Consider the following 11,216-nt stretch of genomic DNA (forward strand, 5'->3'; position numbering starts at 1 on the left):
GATGCTGTGATGAGGCTAGGTTCTGGGTAGTGTTGAAGCCTTTCAGCAAACAGTAGCTTTTCCCAGGGGCTAGTTTGTGATAAACTCAGAGAGCCCAGCCTGGAGTCACTCTCAGGGTTTCTGTTTACTGAATTTCAATTGATTGTCAAGGCTGCTAAAGGAGGGGCAGCCTCTGGCTCTGATTACCCAGTGAAGAAAGCCACTCCTGGGGCTAGCACCTGAGCTGGGTGACTTTTCCCTGGATGGAGCTCAGTCTGGCAGGTCAGCTTAGGTTCTTGTGACCTACTAAATGACTCTAGTTTTCATCCAAGGCTTAAGTTGGAGCTAGCAGCTCCACCGAGCATTGTCAGTATCCAAGATGGAGATCTCCAGTACTGGAGGGTGAGGGATGGCCTTCCCTCCTCTGCTCCCTGAGAAGTATTGAGGAAGCATTATATACACTAAATTTGGAATGATACAGAGAAGATTAACATGGCCCCTGCTTAAGGATGACAGGCAAATTCCTGTCATTCCATTACCTAATTTGTTAGGAAGTGGAAAGACTTGGGAAATAGATTATGAAGTGTAATAAGCCAAGTCCAAACAAACATAAGTCCCATGGTTTCCCTAATTTTCAATAACTAATATATGTCTGGGATAAGCAGAAAAGGTCAAAAGCTATGTGCTTATGACAAGAAAAGATTATGTTAAGGTAAATGAACCGAAGTTAGTGACACAAGTGGTTTTTTCTTTCTTGCTATTGTTTCTCACATACGTATAACGTTCAGTATGGTTTTTTTTTTTTTTGTTTCTTTATATGTTCGGACCCCATGTTAAATCACTTATTTTCACTGTATTTGAAGTTGGTGCACCTACATCTTGTATATAGTCTCTTCTAATTTTTGGATGGGAAGGAGAAAAAGAAAATGCTTAAATAGGAATACAGGTTCACCCATTGTAACAATTAGATGCACAAGACACTATGTTGTAAAATGAACTTTACAATTGAGGCGGGGGAAGGGAGGAGGTGAGTGGACTTGTGGAGGTGGAAGGGAAGGGATAGTAGGGGAATAATAAAGGAGGAGTTAACAATGCTTGTTAGGAAATGTACTCATTGCCTTGCTTGTGTAAGTGTGACCCTTCTGTACAGTAATTTTGCAATTGAAAGACCCCAGACTCACTGGGATACTTTCTCAACAGGAGGGCACCCCAGAAACCAAGACTCCAAACCAGCAGATGCAACAAGCAAGAGGAGTTTATTTGGCATTTGTGCAAACGGACTCTCTGCCCCGGGCAGTCAGAGCGCCCTGAGCAGCAGTTACAGGCATTTTTAAAGGCAAAAACCACAAATTAGCATAAAACACTCTTTGTAAAACAATTGTCTCATGGTTGGTCTAAGGGGGGGTTTACATGGTTACAGGCCTATGATTGGTTGACATTTGGCTTAGCTTGTGGTCTTGCCAGGTGGTCGTTGTCAAGGTCCATCCCGGGGATTGTTGAACTGAACTGGAACTGAAAAACATAAACTAAAACTGAAAAACATGTACTATCTGTAACCTTTGACCTTGTCCTGGAGTGGGCTGACATCCGGACATCTGGGCCGGCCGATATCCGGATATCTGGGCCTCGAGACTCTGCCCAGTTTTATTTCCCAGGGAAGGGGGTCTGAATGCAAGCATATTTACAGAAGCAAAATCAGCAGTTAGCAAGTTAGTAATGGTAATGGTAAAGTGAGGTTTTTAATTTTTAATCTTTCAGCAATGAAAACATATAAAAATGTTCTGAGATGGAAGAGTTTATTTCCTTTATTTTACTCATAATATCGTTAAGAAATTAATGCACAACACTAATATGAAGGTATTTTGAATAAATGTGTGTGTGCCCACGCACTTGCATGTGTGTTGGCATGCTCAGAGTTTGAAATCAGGGCTTCAAAGTCTTGCTAGGCCTTTTTGCTCTATTGGTGAGCTACTAAATGAGCTACATCTCCATTCCTGGACCTTTGCTAGTTCATTAAAAGTTTTGAAAAATAATCTCATGAATTTATTTCGCCCTGATAGGCTTCCAACTGTTATCCACAAATCTCAGGCTCCTGAGTAGATATCCCCAGTAGTTAGGATTACAGGCATGATAAACCAGCAAAAGGCTTTCAGAATAACGTATAAAGTAGAAGAAAATTTACTTCACAGGGGCCTGTTTTATCATCTCCTACTTTTAAAACATTTTGGATTGATTATATGTGAATTTATTTCGTTTTAGAATTCTTAAAAGACAGTAAGTGTTAATATTTAAAAGTTTTAGTACTTTTTAAAAAAGATACCGGAACTGTGGGACAGAAGAAATATGCCTCTCTTTGTACCTCAATTTATAAGTTCTGTGCATGATAACCCAATGAGACCAAGACATTGTATGCTATTATTTCTTGGACAATATGAATATTGAATTGAGGGTGTCATAGAATGAAGAGATTTTATCTACTTTTTGTATATTGCTGAAAGACTTTTGGAAACTTTGACTCATTTTCTTCCTCACTCTGTGTGTCTTTGGGCCATACACATACTGCCTTTAATTAAAATTTTTCCCAACACTAAAATGGTAATAACATTAGCATTATAGCAAATGTTATCTTAAGAATTAAAGGAAATAACACTTGTGAAATACTTAATATAAGCTTCTATGGATGAGCTTTGAGTTTAGCCAGCAGTCTTTTTTAAATACTAAATAAAATGTGATATGTAGTACAGAAAACATTACATGTAGTGAGCAACCAGAACTAATATCTCTTGACCATGCTCTGCTTCCAAGCAAGCCAGTGGGATAATTTCTCATGCTGTAAATCAAACTGGTTATCTTATGTCTTGTTAGAGTAAAAATACCAGAGACAGAACGATGAAGTTATGTTGTAGACTGAGATGAAATCGATATGAAAATGTGTAAAAATGATAAAACATAAAAGTATTTGAGCAGTATATTGTGTTTTACAACAATTAAGTTACATCACAAAGATAAAGAAGACCTAGAAGAATGAATTCTTTTTTTGTTGTCCTATCATAAGTCCTTAGATGGATGAACTCTTTCCTCATTCTTATACAGGCATCATCTGATGAGAGGAACTGTATTTTTTGTTTGCTTCCTTCCATTTATTCTTCAGTTTGAAATTTGAACCATTGGGACTGAAAGAAACCAAGGGAAATTAGATAAACAGGCTGTGGAAAAAACAATCAAAGTAAAATGAATGAACTACAGCCTTGTAAAAGGTCTAAATAAATTGAGATATATAGTCACAAGTGTAAACAGAAAATGATTTAAGCAATACCATCTTATTGAAAATTGAAAAATGTTAGGAGTTGCTACATTTTTTTCTTTTCTACCTTTAATTAATTATTGATCTGGTTTAAAGAGCTTAAAGATGAGATTAACATGAAACTGGATTAAAAATGGACAAAAGGCTGCATAGACAAGTTCTCCATACAGCCCTGAAAATCGCCTGTGGGTTTACAAAGTTGTGTTTAATACAACTTCTATGCTGGCTTAATGCTTTCTGAGTAGAAGTCATTCGATAAATATAATTGAAAATTACTATGATACTACTTCATAACTATTGTAACTCATAAAAAATCAATGGAACCAGTTGTGGTGGTAAAGGCTTGTAATTCCAAGCATTTAGGAGGTTGGATTTAAGTCTAAGGCCAGTTTGGATTACTGCAAATAGTATAAACCTGCCCTTTATTACCTTTGAACAAAAGGTAATAATGTTGGTGAGTGGGGAGAAAAGGAAATTTTCTACACTCTTGGTTAGTATTCTCACTGTAGAAAGTAGTATGCAGGTTTCTAAAGAAATTCAAAGTTGAAATATCATCTGACCCACCAATCATGTGATTATTTCTCACTGGGTAATTCGTAAATATATCTATAGTTAATTCTTATTCAAAACAGCCAAGATATAAGTCAAAGTTCAGTGTTCAACTACATACTAATAAAGCAAATGTGGTACATGCACAAATATCTTTATCTGTTTCATTCTTAAAATAGCAAGAGAATTTTCCCATTAGCCACAACTTACAATGACCTGAAAGTTGTATTCTAAATGAAGAAAAATGTTGTGTTCTGATCTTTGTAAACACACACACACACACACACGCACACACACACACACACACACACACACACACACACACACACACACACACACACCTCAAACATTAAGACGGATTTTTTTTAAATTAAAGCAAAGTGTAATTTCTGGAACATTTAGTTCACAATGTAGAAGATAGTGGATATACAGTATGACCAGGTATAGAGTTGTAATGTACAACATGAGGATACAGGGGACAACACTGACCTTACATCAGAATGAAGCTAAGTAAGTAGGAGTTGTTCTTCCTAGGGGAGCATTATTGTGTACATCAAGTATAATCTTAGTAGATGAGCAAAATAACTCAATACCTATGTACATATGACCATATAAGATGATTCTAAATGAAATGAATTCCAAGACATGTTCTTTGTTGTTGTTGTTCTTAATGTACTACATGATTTATTTTTATCTTTTTTATGTTTTCCCCACCTATGGGTTATCCGCTATAGTCACTGTATTTGATTTTGATACATTGAGTATTGTAAATATGTTGATCTAAACTGGGGAAGGGAAAGGGAAAAAACAAAATGGTGAGACAAAGGACAAAATGGGAACCTCTGCAACAGTGATACTCACAAGACAATATTTTGGAAATAATCTTGGGAGGTGCATTGGGAGCGAAGAGGGAGAAAAATGGGGGAAGGAGAAACAAGTTAGAAAAGCAATAAATGCATTACCTTACTTATGTAACTATACCCCCTGTGTACACTACCTTGAAAATAAAATTTAAATAAAAAATATATGGGAGTAGCAATACAGTCGATGGGACTAGGGGAAATTCTGTACGACAAAAAGAAGAGTAGAACAACTGTGGAGAGCAGCAATTTAACTTTAACATAGGAAGTATTAAACTAGCATACAGATTTTCAGCCTTATGTCAGTCACTAGAAAGGGAAAACAAAATGCATAATCAACAAAACAATAGAGATAAAATAGAAAATTAAACAATTGAAGTGAAGAGATGACTTGGAACAAGAATAACAAATGACACAGTTAGGAAACAATAACAAGATGGTAAATTTAATAAATATTAAATTAATTCTATTAAATGTAGTTTACATCACAATTTGTTAGAACGATAATTTACATCACAGTTTATTAGTATATACTTTTAATAATATATTAGTTATTATTGATTACTTCATATTGAACATTTAATATATAATTTTAATTTCTGCCAGGTATAGAAAAGAAAAAAATGAAACTTATTTTAATAATATATTTCATGAATTGTGAAATTAGAAGCATTACAATTTAAACAAATAATATATCATTATTGTTTCATTTCTGCGAATTAATGTAATAATTCAACGTATATTGTACACAGCACTCATTTTAATATGAAATAATAAATTATTGCACATGTTTCAGTATTAGGTGGAAGAGTTCAGCATTTTAGTGAAATTCACACCACACAATACAGGAGGGATTACTCCTCTCATCTTGATAAAATTATGGAAATTTGAATTCTACATGCATGTTAAATTCCTGCTAGGTGACATCTAAAAATTATATACAATCATATACACGAGGACTATTTCAGATTATACTTAAACATCCTATTCATTAATTAAATTTTTATTATTTTGTACCAAATAAATATGTACAGAGAGACTGAATTTCTGAGTAGATGATGATGTATCTGTGCCAGATTATTCATATTGAGGCTTATTTTATATTTCTGACATTGTTTCTACAGTTGGTTTTAATTTTCTGTAAGGGATTAAGTGTATTATATTGGATATATGAAAGTAAACTGAATGTTTATTTCATTAATCCCTTGCCTCTTTTCTAATCCCAATATAATTTATCTATGTGTTTGAAGTAATGAAAATAACAACAGATATAAGCAAGATAAATCAGTCTTTAGTCGACAAGTATTTTCACATTTATTTTGATAGTTGGTCCTATTTTACACTACAGAATATTATTCTTGGGAAAATGTGCTCCAGACTGGCCACAACTGCAGAATATTATGGTTTGATCTATAAGAGAAGGAAGGAAGGGGACCTTCCTTCCAAAATTCTGCTCCCTGGGATGTGAGCTGTTTTATGGTCCTGAATAGGAAATGAACATTTTTCACAGTCAATCTTGAAAAGCCATCTTGATAGACCATTTCTGTAAGTGGTTACAGAGGATTATTGATTCCTTTGCAAGGATGCCAGATTGCCTCATTTTGGGAAAATTTAAACAGGAATTTAGTCAGCTGTTTTTTGAATCTTTAGGAGAAAAACCCATTGACCCTAGGTCAGGGGACCACTGGGATCCAGAGAAGCTACTACCTTAAATAGTAATCCTACACCTCTAAAAAAAAATACTACACCAAACAAATAAACAAAAACTCCAGTAAGCACAGCCAGTCAGGGCTGCTATCACAGCCTACACGAAGTCAGGGAAAAACAGAAACTGAAAGTCATTTAGCTGATGAATATATTTTTAATGAGGCAGACTCAAATGAATCTCCAGAGAGAATGTCAGAAAGACTGAACAAAGAAACTAAAATTGGTTACACAAAGATTAAAAAGTAGAATTCCTTGTAGAACAAATAAATCATAAAAAGCCTGTGCATGTAAGAACAAGACAGCAGACCAAATTCCAGAAATCCACATTTTCTTAGAGGTCAGCCTAATAAATTATCAATGGAAATCTTTGAATTCTTAAATATTTGACCACATGTGGATGGAGGCTGAAGAGTGAAAATGTCATCACTCACATTAGGAAGTAATCAAGCAAAGATTTGTAATAAAAAGAGAAAATAATTATTACAAAAGTGGGTCAAATTTGTTTTGATGTAACAGTTCTTGATTTAGGTACTAGCAATTTCCATACAATTGATTCAGTCCCACAGCTGAGTTGATACTAACTGTTGTATTCTTACATGAACTAAAAGAGAAAATTTACAAATGTCTGATGAAATGAGTTGAAGGTGAAGTGTTCTATTAGTGATATCTGAGGTCTAGACACAAGTGAAGAGGTGGATTTTCTTTTCTAAAAATCCCCCATTTTTAGCCTGGTGCCACTGGCTCACAGCAGTAATCCTAGCTACTCAGGAAGCTGAGATCTGAGGACTGCAGTTCAACAACAGCCTGGGAAGGAAAGTCCCTGAGACTCTTACATCCATTTACCCACCAGAAAAACAGAAGTCACACTGTGGCTCAAAAGATAGAGCACTCACCTTGAGTTGAAGAGCTCAGAGACAGTGCCCAAGCGCAGACTTCAAGCCCCTGGAACAACAATAAAAAAATTAATATAACCAGTTCCTCTTCTTGATCTTCTCTATGTAGGATACATTTGATTAACTTCTATCCTGCTGATTTGGTGGAGGTATATTTTTTCAAGTGTTCATTGTCATGAAATATGTTTAAATATTCTTTAAATGTAAAGGACAGATTGGCTTGGGACCATATTCACGGTTGGTAGTTGTTTACCCTTACTGTTTGTAATATATCATGCCAGGCTCTCCTTTTTACCATATCAGCTAAGAAATCTGTATTTATTCTGACTGTATATCCTTTATAAATAATCAATCTTTTCTCTATGGCAGCTTTCATAATGCTTTCCTTGATCTTTAATGATCCTCTAATGGATTATGATGTGGTGGTGGATTGTTTAGTTATAGAATTCTGTTTGGTTTCTAAAGGCTTCTCTTCTCTGAATGAGCCTATCTCTTTGGATGTTTGGCATGATCTCTGGTAGAATTCTGTAATATGTTTCCCATTCATTTGTTTCCTGCTCTTCTCCTTCTTGATACCTATCTCCCCGAAATTTGATCTTCTAACTGAGCTCTTATTCTTGGTTGTTTCTGTGGTGATGTTTCCATTCTCATCTCTGAGTTTATTTATTTGGTTGTGTTCTCTTTTTTTTCTGATAAGATTTGCTAAGGGTCTGTCAATTTTATCAATTTTTTCGAAGAACCAACTCTTTGTTTTGTTGATTTTTTCTATAGATTTTTTGGATTCTAATTCATTTAATTCTGATTTAATTTTAATTATTTCTTTCTGTCTACTGGATTGGGGTTTATCTTGCTGCTCTCTTTGAAGGAGGTTCAGATGTCTCATTAAATTGTTGGTTTCAGATCTCTCCAATTTGTTGATGTGTGAACTCAGAGCTACAAAGTTGCCTCTGAGTACTGACTTTGTTGTGCCCCAGAGGAGCTGGTAATTTGTGTGTTCATTTTTGTTGAATAGCATGAACATCTGAATTTCCTTTCTAATCTCTTCCATGAACCACTAGTGATTCAGCAGTGTGTTGTTCAATATCCTTGTGTTACCGAATTTTCTTTGGTGGCTTTTGGTGTGAGTTCTAATTTTATTCCCTTTTGGTCAGAGATAATGCAAGGTATAACTTCATTGTTTCTGAATTTGGACAAGTTTGCTTTGTAACCTAAAATGTGGTCTACTTTAGAAAATGTTCCATGTGCTGCTCAAAAAACGTGTATTCTGAAGCTGCTGGGTTAAATATTCAGTAGATGTCTATTAAAACTGGTTGATTGAGGTAGCTGTTTATATCTGCTCTTTGTCTTATGAGTTTTTGCCGAGTTGATCTATTTAGTGGGGAGAGTAGTGTAATAAAATCCCCTACAATTAATGTCTTTGGATCTATGTGGGATTTGAGGGAAAGTAGTGTTTCTTGGATGAATTTGAGTGCTCTGTTGTTTGGTGAATAGGTATTTAGAATTATAATATCCGCCTGAAGTAGAGATCCCTTAATTAGTATGTAGCGACCTTCTTTATCTCTTCTCACAAATTTTAATTTGAAGTCTATTTTATCTGATATTAGGATTGCAATTCCTGCCTGTTTATTGGGGCCGTTTGCTTGGTAGATTTTGTTCCAGCCTTTAACATTGAAAATGTGTTTGATTTTACGGGCAAGATGTGACTCCTGAAGGCACCAGAGAGAAGGATCTTGTTTTTAATCCAACTAGACAGTCTATGTCGCTTAATTGGAGAGTTAAGTACGTTAATATTGAGAGATAGGACTGAGAGGTATTTGGGAGGTCCTGGCATATTATCCACCTTCTTGGGTGCTGCTAAAACTGGGTTCTTCCTATGGTTCTTGGATTCTCAGTTTGGGTTCAGTTTCTTGGCCTTTATTATGGTCTTGTTGGTTTTCTATGTGTAGGACATCTTTAAGAATCTTTTGTAAGGCTGGTTTGGTGGAGATGTACTGTTTCAATTTTCCTTTGCTATGGAAGGTTTTTATTTGGCCTTCAGTTATGAAGGAGAGTTTAGCTGGGTACAGTATTCTTGGGTGATTGTTGTTTGATTTTAGAGCATGGCATACAGGTTGGAGTCTCTGGTCTGTTTGTGGTGTTTGATTTTCCTGTGGCTTGGTTGGTTTCTTAAGTCAGTTTATTTGAACAGGCAGAAAAATGCTCTGCTTTACCCAGGATTTTGCGATCCTCCTCCAAGTTTAGTTCAATGGGAGGGAGATCTGTTCTGAGTATCACAAAAGAGGGAGATGGTTTTTTCCTCAAGTTTGGAGATGCTGTGATGAGGCTAGTTTCTGGGTAGTGTTGAGGCCTTTCCGCAAACAGTAGCTTTTCCCTGGGGCTAGTTTGTGAGGAACTCACAGAGCCCAGCCTGGAGCCATTCTCAGGGTTTATGTTTACTGAATTTCAATTGATTGTCAGGGCTGCAAAAGGGAGGGGCAGCCTCTGGCTCTGATTACCCAGTGAAGAAAGCCACTCCTGAGGCTGGAACCTGAGCTGGGTGACATTTCCCTGGGTGGAGCTGAGTCTGGTAGGTCTCTTTAGGTTCTTGTGACCTGCTAAATGACTCTAGCTTTCTTCCAAGGCTTGAGTTGGAGCTAGCAGCTCCTCCGAGCTTTGTAGGTATCCAAGATGGAGATCTCTGGAACTGGGGGGTGGGGAGGAGTGGCCTTCCCTCCTCTGCTCCCTGAGAAGGAGTGAGGAGGACATCAGGCTTCTACTCATGTCGAGTCTTGGTTCCTGGGTTGTCTCTGGTCTGTGAACTGCATGATGAAATGTCCGCTCCTTGTGGGTTCCTGCTGGTGTTGAGGAGAATCTGCTTGTCCACTGTGTCTGGCTCCTTCGACTTGGACTCTCTGTTTTGTAGGTATGGCGACTGTGGCCACTGCCACAGCAGCAGTGGCTGCTGGCAACATCTCAGAGCTGTCTCCTTGCCTGGATTTTACCTCTTTGGCTTAACTCTCTGTCCTGTGATGGCACACTTGGTGTGATTCTCTGGCCTAGCACTATTCACTGGAACTCTAAAACTGCTTTTTATGTGAGAGCTTGTTTAGCCTCCATCTTCTCCTCTGCCATCTTCCCAGAACTCCTCTTATATGATTCTTATATGACTTCTTGGAGATCCATAAATAAAACTACTCAGAACAGGAAAAGATTAGGAAAGAGTTCATAAAGAATACTATTATGTTGGTCTTAATGGCAAAGTGTAAAGAATATGTAACAAAACTGTTGGGAGACTCATTTGCTCTATTTGCTATTCTCTCCTGCTTCTTTGTAGAAAGCTTCTCACTATGAACAGACAATTGGTCTGGACCTTTCCAGGCTTGTCTCAGTGACAGAAGTGATGGGATTTGAGATATGTGATCCCATTGCTGGCTTTTAGGAAGTTCACAATATAGCAATACCAATACACATAAAGCAACTTTTGTGAGTGATGTGTATTCACTTCCTCAATTGCCAAAATTAAATTCATATGTGAAAACATCAAATTACTTACATTATTATATATTCAGTTCAACTGACATCACTAGCACCTCCATAAATCAAATGCAAACTAAAAGATCTACTTCAAAAACCAACATCTAAGGCAGCGTTGGAAATACAAGAAGATAGACAATAAATCTAAAGGAGTGAGATCTTTAATACTGACAATGAGCAGTAATAGCTGAATTTTTAACAAGGCTTGAAAAGTTCAGGTGTCCACTAACTATGTGATTAGAGTTGCAGAGTTGACCTTGGTATCAATATTGGTTTTACAATTCAAAGGCAGCTAAAGTTGCTGGAGTATTGTAGCTCGATATAGTGTGACCCTGCCTGATAATGGTAAGGCACAGAGTAGAATCTAAGTCAGTAAAATGTATAGGAAGGATTCTTCACTGATAATAATTG

General features: G+C 36.6%; 1 non-coding gene across 1 annotated transcript; it reads left to right on the forward strand.

Moving 5' to 3' along the window:
* The first annotated feature begins 417 nt into the window (after positions 1–417).
* On the forward strand, positions 418–527 carry LOC138815820 (U6 spliceosomal RNA). Its single transcript, XR_011368494.1, has one exon. It is a non-coding gene; the product is annotated as a U6 spliceosomal RNA (small nuclear RNA).
* The last annotated feature ends 10,689 nt before the right edge of the window (positions 528–11,216 follow it).

The sequence above is a fragment of the Dipodomys merriami genome, unplaced genomic scaffold (assembly GCF_024711535.1).
Source record: "Dipodomys merriami isolate MVZ:Mamm:240054 unplaced genomic scaffold, mDipMer1.0.p SCAF_671, whole genome shotgun sequence".
NCBI classification, from domain to species: Eukaryota; Metazoa; Chordata; class Mammalia; order Rodentia; family Heteromyidae; genus Dipodomys; species Dipodomys merriami.